The following is a 9,852-nucleotide window of genomic DNA, read 5'->3' on the forward strand; positions in this document are numbered from 1 at the left end:
ACTTTACAATATTGTATTGGTTTTGCCATACATCAACATGAATCCACCACGGGTGTACACATGTTCCCCATCCTGAACCCCCCTCCCACATCCCTCCCCATACCATCCCTCTGGGTCATCCCAGTGCACCATCCCCAAGCTTCCTGTATCCTGCATAGAACCTGGACTGGCAATTCGTTTCTTATATGATATTATACATGTTTCAATGCCATTCTCCCAAGTCATCCCCCCCAACCCCACCAGAATCCAAAAGATTGTTCTATACATCTGTGTCTCTTTTGCTGTCTCGCATACAGGGTTATCATTACCATCTTTCTAAATTCCATATATATGCTTTAGTATACTGTATTGGTGTTTTTCTTTCTGGCTTACTTCACTCTGTATAATAGGCTCCAGTTTCGTCCACCTCATTAGAACTGATTCAAATGTATTCTTTTTAATAGCTGAGTAATACTCCATTGTGTATATGTACCACAGCTTTCTTATCCATTCATCTGCTGATGGACATCTAGGTTGCTTCCATGGCCTGGCTATTATAAACAGTGCTGCGATGAACAGTGGGGTACACATGTCTCTTTCAATTCTGGTTTCCTCGGTGTGTATGCCCACGAGTGGGATTACTGGGTCATATGGCAGTTCTATTTCCAGTTTTTTAAGAAATCTCCACACTGTTCTCCATAGTAGCTGTACTAGTTTTCATTCCCACCCAACAGTGTAAGAGGGTTCCCTTTTCTCCACATCCTCTCCAGCATTTATTGCTTGTAGACTTTTGGATCGTAGCCATTCTGACTGGCGTAAAACGGTACCTCACTGTGGTTTTGATTTGCATTTCTTTGATAATGAGTGATGTTGAGCATCTCTTCATGTGTTTGTTAGCCATCTGTATGTCTTCTTTGGAGAAATGTCTATTTAGTTCTTTGGCCCATTTTTTGATTGGGTCGTTTATTTTTCAACCACTTGTGAAAGAGTGAAGCTAGAACACTTTCTAACACCATACACAAAAATAAACTCAAAATGGATTAAAGATCTAAATATAAGACCAGAAACTATAAAACTCTTAGAGGAGAACATAGGCAAAACACTCTTCGACATAAATCACAGCAGGATCCTCTATGACCCACCTCCCAGAATATTGGAAATAAAAGCAAAAATAAACAAATGGGATCTAATTAAAATTAAAAGCTTTTGCACAACAAAAGAAACTATAAGCAAGGTGAAAAGACAGCCTTCAGAATGGGAGAAAATAATAGCAAATGAAGCAACTGACAAACAACTCATCTCAAAAATATACAAGCAACTCCTGCGCTCAATTCCAGAAGGCAGTGTTTTTAACCTGCAATCAGCTTCCCAGTCTTGCTCACAAATTTCTGCGCTAAAGATGCACAAAGTCTCTTTGGTAGTCCTAGATTTTGTGTGCAATTCAATGTTATTTATGATCAGAGTTAGCAAATAACCAATAAAGTATAATTAGAAAATTGTTTGATAATTATTGTTTGAAATTATATGTAATATTTTCATTTTAATGTTTGAGTTAATAGAAAGGTAACTAACATACTGAGAGTACTGGGATAAAGATCCTACATTTAATACTTGCAAAAATACATGAGGTAGGTAATACTAACTTCATTTCCAGAAAACTGACATTCAGAATGGTTAAATGGTATTAAATCAGGTGTCAGAGGAAAATGTGATTCAGTGAAATTCAATCACTTGTCCAGGTAGTGTCAGAGCTAACATTAAAATCCAGGGCCTTGCGACAACAGAAGCTGATATCGGTCTTTCTTGATTTGTTTTTCTGTTTATTTGCTTCATTCGTTTTTTTTTTCCTAAAAAGTTATGATTTTTAAGATATAATGAAAGATATGAGTATAGCACCTGCTCATAACTTTAGATTTTATCTTGTGAGATGTGCTTTGTGATATTTAAATTTTTTATTGATTTTTAAATTTGCAATTTCAACTTTGATTTGCTATGAAGTTTCTAGTATTTGGACTTCTTTGGTGGCTCAGAAAGTAAAGAATCCTCCTGTGATGCAGGTGACCTGGGTTTGATCCTTGGATCTGTAAGATCCCTTGGAGAAGAGAATGGCAACCCACTCCAGTATTCTTGCCTGGAGAATTCCCATGTACAGATAAGCCTGTCAGGCTACACTCCATGGAGCTGCAAACAGTTGAACTTGACAGGACATGACTGAGCTACTAACACTTTCACTTTTCACTTCAGGTATTTGGATGCTTGCTATTGTTATTTCTGACATCTAACCATCTACAATCAATTTTGATTATATGGACTTCGTGTGAAAAAATATAATCTGTAAAACCGTGGTCTTTTTGATTTACCAGAGTATCTTCAAATTCTGTGCATGAGAAATCAACATGAATTTATACAAACACTGAAAACAAAGGACTTTCATATGTGTACTTGGTTTTGATTTTGTGTACTCTATATCTTTATTTTTTGCTTTATTGACAAAGATTATTCTTTTAAACCAATACATTTGTATCAATTTTACATCATAAACTTTGGCATTTCTAACAGTTGTTTTTAATATATTTGAGGCTATTTTTAAACAAAGTGTCATGAATATTATAGATTATCATTATAAATCTGCTCCATTAAAGTCATTTTCTTTGAATGTCAATTGTTTTATATTAATACTCATACTCTTTTATTTAAATTTTTTGCCATTTAAAATTTTTCCAGCTATTAATTTCAATAGGCAGTGCATGATTTTGCTTATAGGAATTTTTTGCAATTAAGTACATTTTACATTAAAATAAAAATTAATTATAAAGTAAGCATATACCATATAACTTCAAAAACATCGAATAGCATTAAGAACAAAAATATTATCTTTGCATTAAGCTTTTTTGTTTAAACTGATCAAAATTAGAATTATTTTGAGCCTCTGAACCAATGGGCTCACGCAATACAATTAAATGTATATTCGTGTAGTTTTGTTTTGTTTTCTTTTTTTCGCAAGGTGAAATATATACTTTTCTTTAGAATATTCTTTCATTTTTTACTTAGCAGTATATCAGTGCTGTTCATTCATACTGATACACATAGTCCACCTCATATTTTTAGTATCATAAAATATATGACAGGGACATAATTTAGTCCCTTAAAAACTAATATATATTTGAATACTGTTATGTATTTTTTGTACATATATTCTTATATTATGATGCTTTTATTTTTATCAGCTCTATTTTTAAAAAGTGGACTTGATTAATGAAAATATATATGACGTTTTCCTAACTAATATCACCAAATTGCTTGCCCTTTTCCAGAACAGCATTTTGCAGTTCACAATCCAGTCAGCGGTATGATGCCCACTATAACATTTTCTAAAGTAATGGACATTTTTACCCAGTTTAAGTTTCTCCACTATAATAGGAACCTAGTATTTTAGGTTACATCCCTAATTACTAATTTGGTTGAGTGTATACCTATATTTTAGCAGCCTGTTTGTATTTTTAACACTTTTTTTGAGTTAAACATTCCCTGGTGGCTCAGATGGTAAAGAATCTGCCTGCAATGCGGGAGACCCTAGTTCTATCCCTGGGTTGAGAAGATCCTCTGGAGAAGGGAATGGCTACTCTCTCCAGTATTCTTGTAGCCTGGTGGGCTACAGTCTATGGGTTCACAAAGAGTCGGACATGACTGAGCAACTAAGCACACACATACATCTTAAAAATTATATATATTATTCTTTTTTATGATATATATATCTAATGTTTTACATATCTTTCTCTTAACCCATTGTGTATACACATATTTAAACATTTATTTAACTAAATCAATTAATATTTTCAAGTACCTGTGTTTCCTATATTTTTCTTATACTATCATATTTAATTTATACATACTCATAACTGTTGTTTGATATTTGTCTCTGTTATGTTGTTTAAATAGTAATACTGTTTGCTTGTTTGCATTTTCATTCCTTGAACCCAATTCAATAAAATCTAGCTACAGTTCTTTTCAGAACAGAATCAAGTTACTCTTTCTACTTTAATCCCACTAGTGGTCACAATACTATTATTTTATAAATACTTATTATATTATATTATAATAATTAATAAGGACTTCTCAGGTGGTGCAGTGGTAAAGAAACCTCCTGTCAATGCAGGAGATGCAAGAGACACTGGTCTGATCCCTGGGTGGGAAAGATGCCCTGGAGGAGAAAATGGTGACTCGCTCCAGTCTATTTGCCTGGATAATCCCATGTACAGAGAAGCCTGGTGGGCTACAGTCCATGGAGTTGCAAAAGTTGGACACGACTGATCATGTACACACAATAATTATACATGCCAATTTTTGAGTAGACAAATATAACCTACATTTTGGAAATTAAATTATATACTTTCCTGCATTTTTATGCTATAGAAAATTTAGATCTGGGGATAATATACATCATCATACATCTTTTTTGGACAAGTAGGAATCAGTTTATAAAAATAGTCTTATTAAGTATAATCTATACTATTTATACTTAAAAGTATGGCAACACATGTATGCCTGTGGCAGATTCATTTTGATATTTGGCAAAACTAATACAATTATGTAAAGTTTAAAAAAAAAAAAGTATGGCAACTGAAACTGTTGACAATTTTTTTTTAAAAGAAAGCATTAACTGGACACTTGGATATAACTAGAAAAATTATAACATATTTTCTTGAATATAGTATTAGTCACTTAGTCATGTCTGACTGTTTGCAACCCCATGGACTATAGCCTGCCAGACTCCACTGTCCATGGGATTTTCTAGGCAAGAATACTGGAGTGGGTTGCATTTCCTTCTCCAGGGGCTCTTCCCAACCCAGGGATCAAACCCTCCTCTCATCTCCTGCATTGCAGGCAGATTCTTTACTGTCTGAGCCACCAGGAAAGCTTTCTGAATATAACAGTACCCCGAAAATAAAAACCTACATTTTCCTCAGGAAAAGATCCCAATGTATAGAATACTGTTAAATGTCTACTTGGAAGGTTAATTTACTAGTGTAGATCATTTATTTGGGAAATGTGTGTTTAACTTACTAATTTAGATAATTTATTGGGGAAATAATTAACCTTAAATTTGATCATACATGATATTTACTGAAATAAACTATTTTAATATGCTATTAGCATCAGAATTTCCTTATGCATTTTCCTTTTGATAATTTCTTTCATTTATTTTCAATTATTTTCTGATGGTGACATATATGAGGGCATCATTATACTATTGAGTTGGCTAACTAATCCATTTGGGTTTTTCCATAACACCTTACAAAATGAACCTTTTGGCCAATCTAATATCTAAGACCTTGAATATGTGAGAATTTCTATTAGCTTCAAAGGTACAAGTTTATTGAATTTGGGATTCTTGGATAGTCTGTTTTTCTTCAGAGTTCTGAAGCTCTAATGTTCCATTTATTCTAGCTCTTCTAAGATGCCTCAACTTGTTCTTTTTCTTGGAATTTGAATTTCTGCTTCTTGAATTATTGGAGATTACTTTGTTGTGGTTGCTTGAAAATTCCAAAGAAATATAATTTAGTGAGTCTCTTGATTGTTTAAATGACTTTAAGGCTTTAAACTTTTCAGAGTTCTTTCTTTTTAAATTAGAAACTATTTCTTGAATTATTTTTGCATTTTAGTTCCATTGTCTCTAAAATTCCAGCTTTGATCTCTGCCTTTATTCATTTAATAGTATAGGAGAGATGAAAATGAGCAAAACAAAACTAATGTGAGATGCAGTGTCTTATTTTTGCCTGGAGGAGACAGAAAAAGAAAGAATTATAGGTATGATAGCTGCAACAGGAACTCTATCTCCATCTTACACATTTCTGCATCTGTATTTCCAACTAGGGTATGCTTCCCCATTGCTTTTCATTGCCACTTCTAGAATATTTTCCTCTTCTCTTCCCTAATAATGCCCATCTGTATTTGCTTATATTTAGACTACGCTATTTACATTACAATCACCACCTACCTTCTAGAATCTTTCTGATTTCTCAAGCATACCCTAGATTATGTCCCTTGCCACAAGACTGCTTCTCATTTAATTCTTAATGATTTCAGTACCCCAAAAGACAAGCTTTCTCACTTTCTGGCTTCTTACTTGAACACCTCTACACCAATGATGTTGACTTTCATTCTACTTCAGTTACATATTCATGAACATGAATATACTCCAAACTTTGTCCATATGGCAATCATTATTTGAATGTCAGGTATCCATTCTCCACCTTTACCATCCATCTTCCAACTCATTCTACATCCTAGTCTTTTGACTACAACAGTCCTTTGACCCCATTGGAAGTGAGAAATCATCAGTTCTATGAACTTTCTTCTGCTCCTTATCTGTCCCTATGTTGAGACTTCTCTCACCACCTAGACCTAAATCAACTCCCAATATTCAACTAATTATGTTGAATATGACCATGTGTGTCTTACTACATTCTTGCTCTATCATACCTGCTTAACAAAATCCTGACCCTGGTTAAAAACTGGTGCAGTTTAAGTTAACCTGGAGGAAAATATATAGCCGTAAAGATTGATACATAAAATTTCTGTTTTCCTCACTGTGTCTTTAGCTTCCTAGTCAGCATATTATATATTTAACTGGTCTGTTTAGTCTTCTACTTCCCAGGTGGCTATTCTATTCATTCTCTTATCTCTTAAAATCTTCAATACCATTTCAGTCTCACTTCAACTTAGACTTGTTATTTTACTGAGAAAAATAGATTAGAAATTCTACAAGCTTTGCTCATCACCTTCATCTAACCTTCATAGCATCTGAAATGCATTCCTTTCCACCCTTAGCCCCTTAGTACTAAATTGTCTCTGCATCTAAGGACAAAGATGCCACATTTGCCCTTTTCATACGTATTCAAAGATGTGGATTCAGCATGCTTCCCTTCTCTCTCCAGCATAATCAGTGTCTCTTCTCTTTGTTAAAGCATACCCATCTCATGTTCATTAAACATGTTAGTATCACTCCCAACCTAAAAGCATGAGTAACACATTTCTTGACCTCACATTTTTTCTGGTTATAATTTATTCTCCATTCCCATTTTCAGCAAAGCTTCTCACAGTATTTGTCTATCTTCAACACAGTCGTAAAAGATGCTCTGAAAATGCAAAATACACCATATCACCCTTCCAATGGTTTCTCAACTCACTCAGAGTAAAAGCGTAAGTCCATACAATGTCCTAAAAGGCTCTACATCCTCAGTCCCCACTCACAACCCTGACCTTACTTTCTACCACTCCATGCTTACAGAGTCCTCAGCAGCCACACTTGCTTCACACTGCTGTCACTTAGGCCAAGTCCCCTCCCACTCCAGGTCCCCTGTGTATAAGGCACCAACCATGTATATGATTCACTCCTCACTCCTCATAAATAATTTTCTAGCATCATCATCTCACAAAGACTTCCTCCACCTAGCCTATTTAAAATGGAAATCCCCATAATATTGTTTGTACCCTTTGTCTCATTGATTTTTTTCCTCCATAAATCGAGTACTTTCTATTATATTATAGACTATTTATTTATGTAATCAGTTAGTTGCTTAGTTCCCTGCCTTCTTCCAAAACAGTGCAAAATTTAATAGACAAATGTTTTCGGGTTTATTCAGTGTGGTAATTTCAACACAGAGACATTGTCTGGTTCATGCTATGTGCTCAATGAGTTTTTTATTGAATGAATGAATAACCAAATATAAATAATCTCCCAGATATAGGCACTTAATTCCCATCGGCTATATTGCTTATATATTTTCACAAAGGTGCTTCTAGAACAATACACGTCATTGTGGCTCCCTGGTGTTGTGGGCAAAGTCCATTTGCTACAGGTAAAGAATTACAAGAATCCAAAGAGCATGACAGAAGTTCAAATTTGAGCCTGCTGGTCAGTCACTTCAGGAAATGTAGCCTTAGACAAAGAGTTAGAGAAACACATGCCCTGTCATCTACTGTGCTGGAGGTTTCTAATCTCCCACTAGAGACTTCCAGGGGCAGACTCCAGTTAAAAAAAAAAAAAATCAAACAAGATTCAGAGAAACACAGCTTGCAGGAATTAATAATTCCTTTGACATAAATCTTACATAAATCTTACATTAAGTAGACAAATAAGCAAGTGTGAGAAACAGTTTTGGACAAAACTGTCCAGGGCCAGAACACCATTGTTCTAAGACAGTTGAAAAGTGAGTTGTAGGAGGCAGCTAGAGAGCTATTCTCCAGTAACTACCTTGCCAGGAAATTTATAATGGACTTGACATTCTTACCCATGAATAAAATATGTTCAATATGAGTTAGATTACCTCAGGAACAGAGAACTAAAATACATATTTGAAAATACAAGTCTTTTGTAATTAGGGTCAGATGTGCAGTCTGAGCTCTACATGTCTTTCATGGTAAATTGATGTTACCCCACACTGGTTCTAAGTGACTCAAGGAAATCCATTTGGACCTTGCAGCATTTCTTCTTTAAAGGAACACTGTAGAACTTTGAAGTTAACTGAGACTTTGGAGCTTATTTCATCTCACCCACAGTCAATGTACAGTAATCTGAAAATCTTAGTCAAACGCCAAACTTCCCCATGTCCTTTTGAGATCCTTCAATCTAGAAAGGACTAATGTATAAAGATTCTCCAGGCTGATTCAGAACATATTATAAAGATTTTAAAGATTAACATTCATGAATAAAAGTAAAACAGTTACTCTTAAAATTCACCCATTGCTATCAGGCATTATTGCAGAATTGTCAATAGGAAAACTGCATCCCAACGATTGTGGTCATTTTACAATTTATTCATATTTTTATCTCCTATAGATCACCAAGGATGTCAGATGATGGGATAAATAGATACAAAAGGATACACCTTTGTTGAAACTCATTTTTTGTCAACAAAATTTGTAACCACAAAGGAAAATGGCAAGGTATGTTAGAGTATGTTTGGGTGTGCTGTGTGCTGTTGGACCATAAAAGATAATAAAAACTGATCAGAGATGCCTTGACAGGACACTAATGAACTGAAACGTGCTAGGAACTGAACTGACTTATGAGGCAGTTAGATGAATAAGTGCACTGTGATAATCAAGAAACCTAATCCTGTTTCTGCATTTAGTCTGTGTGATGACTGTTTAATCTACTTATGAGTATATGCTACTTAAAAAATTGAATCTCTATCAAATACACTTTACTCTGTCTCCCATAACATGTTTTTGAAATTATTTTACATTAGGTTCCTCACTAGACAAGACTGAATCTGAAATGGAATACTTCATACTCAGTTCAGTTCTGTTCAGTTCAGTCACTTAGTCATGTCTAACTCTATGTGATCCCATGAACCGCAGCACACTAGGCCTCCCTGTCCATCACCAACTCCCAGAGTCCACCCAAACCAATGTCCATTGAGTTGATGATGCCATCCAACGATCTCATCCTCTGTCGTCCCCTTCTCCTATTTCCCTCAATCTTTCCCAGCAACAGGGTCTTTTCAAATGAACCAGCTCTTCACATAAGGTGGCCAAAGTATTGGAGTTTTAGCTTCAACATCAGTCCTTCCAATGAAAACGCAGGACTAATCTCCTTTAGGATGGACTGGTTGGATCTCCTTGCAGTCCAAGGGACTCTCAAGAGTCTTCTCCAACACCACAGTTCAAAAGCATCGATTCTTCTGCACTCAGCTTTCTTTATAGTCCAACTCATATTCATACTTGACCACTGGAAAAACCATAGCCTTGACTAAACTGACCTTTGTTGGCAAAGTAATGTTTCTGCTTTTTAATATGCTGTCTAGGTTGGTCATAACTTTCCTTCCAAGGAGTGTCTTTTAATTTCATGGCTGCAATCACCTCTAC

This window comes from Bison bison, unplaced genomic scaffold (assembly GCF_000754665.1).
Source record: "Bison bison bison isolate TAMUID 2011002044 unplaced genomic scaffold, Bison_UMD1.0 scf7180017864519, whole genome shotgun sequence".
NCBI classification, from domain to species: domain Eukaryota; kingdom Metazoa; phylum Chordata; class Mammalia; order Artiodactyla; family Bovidae; genus Bison; species Bison bison.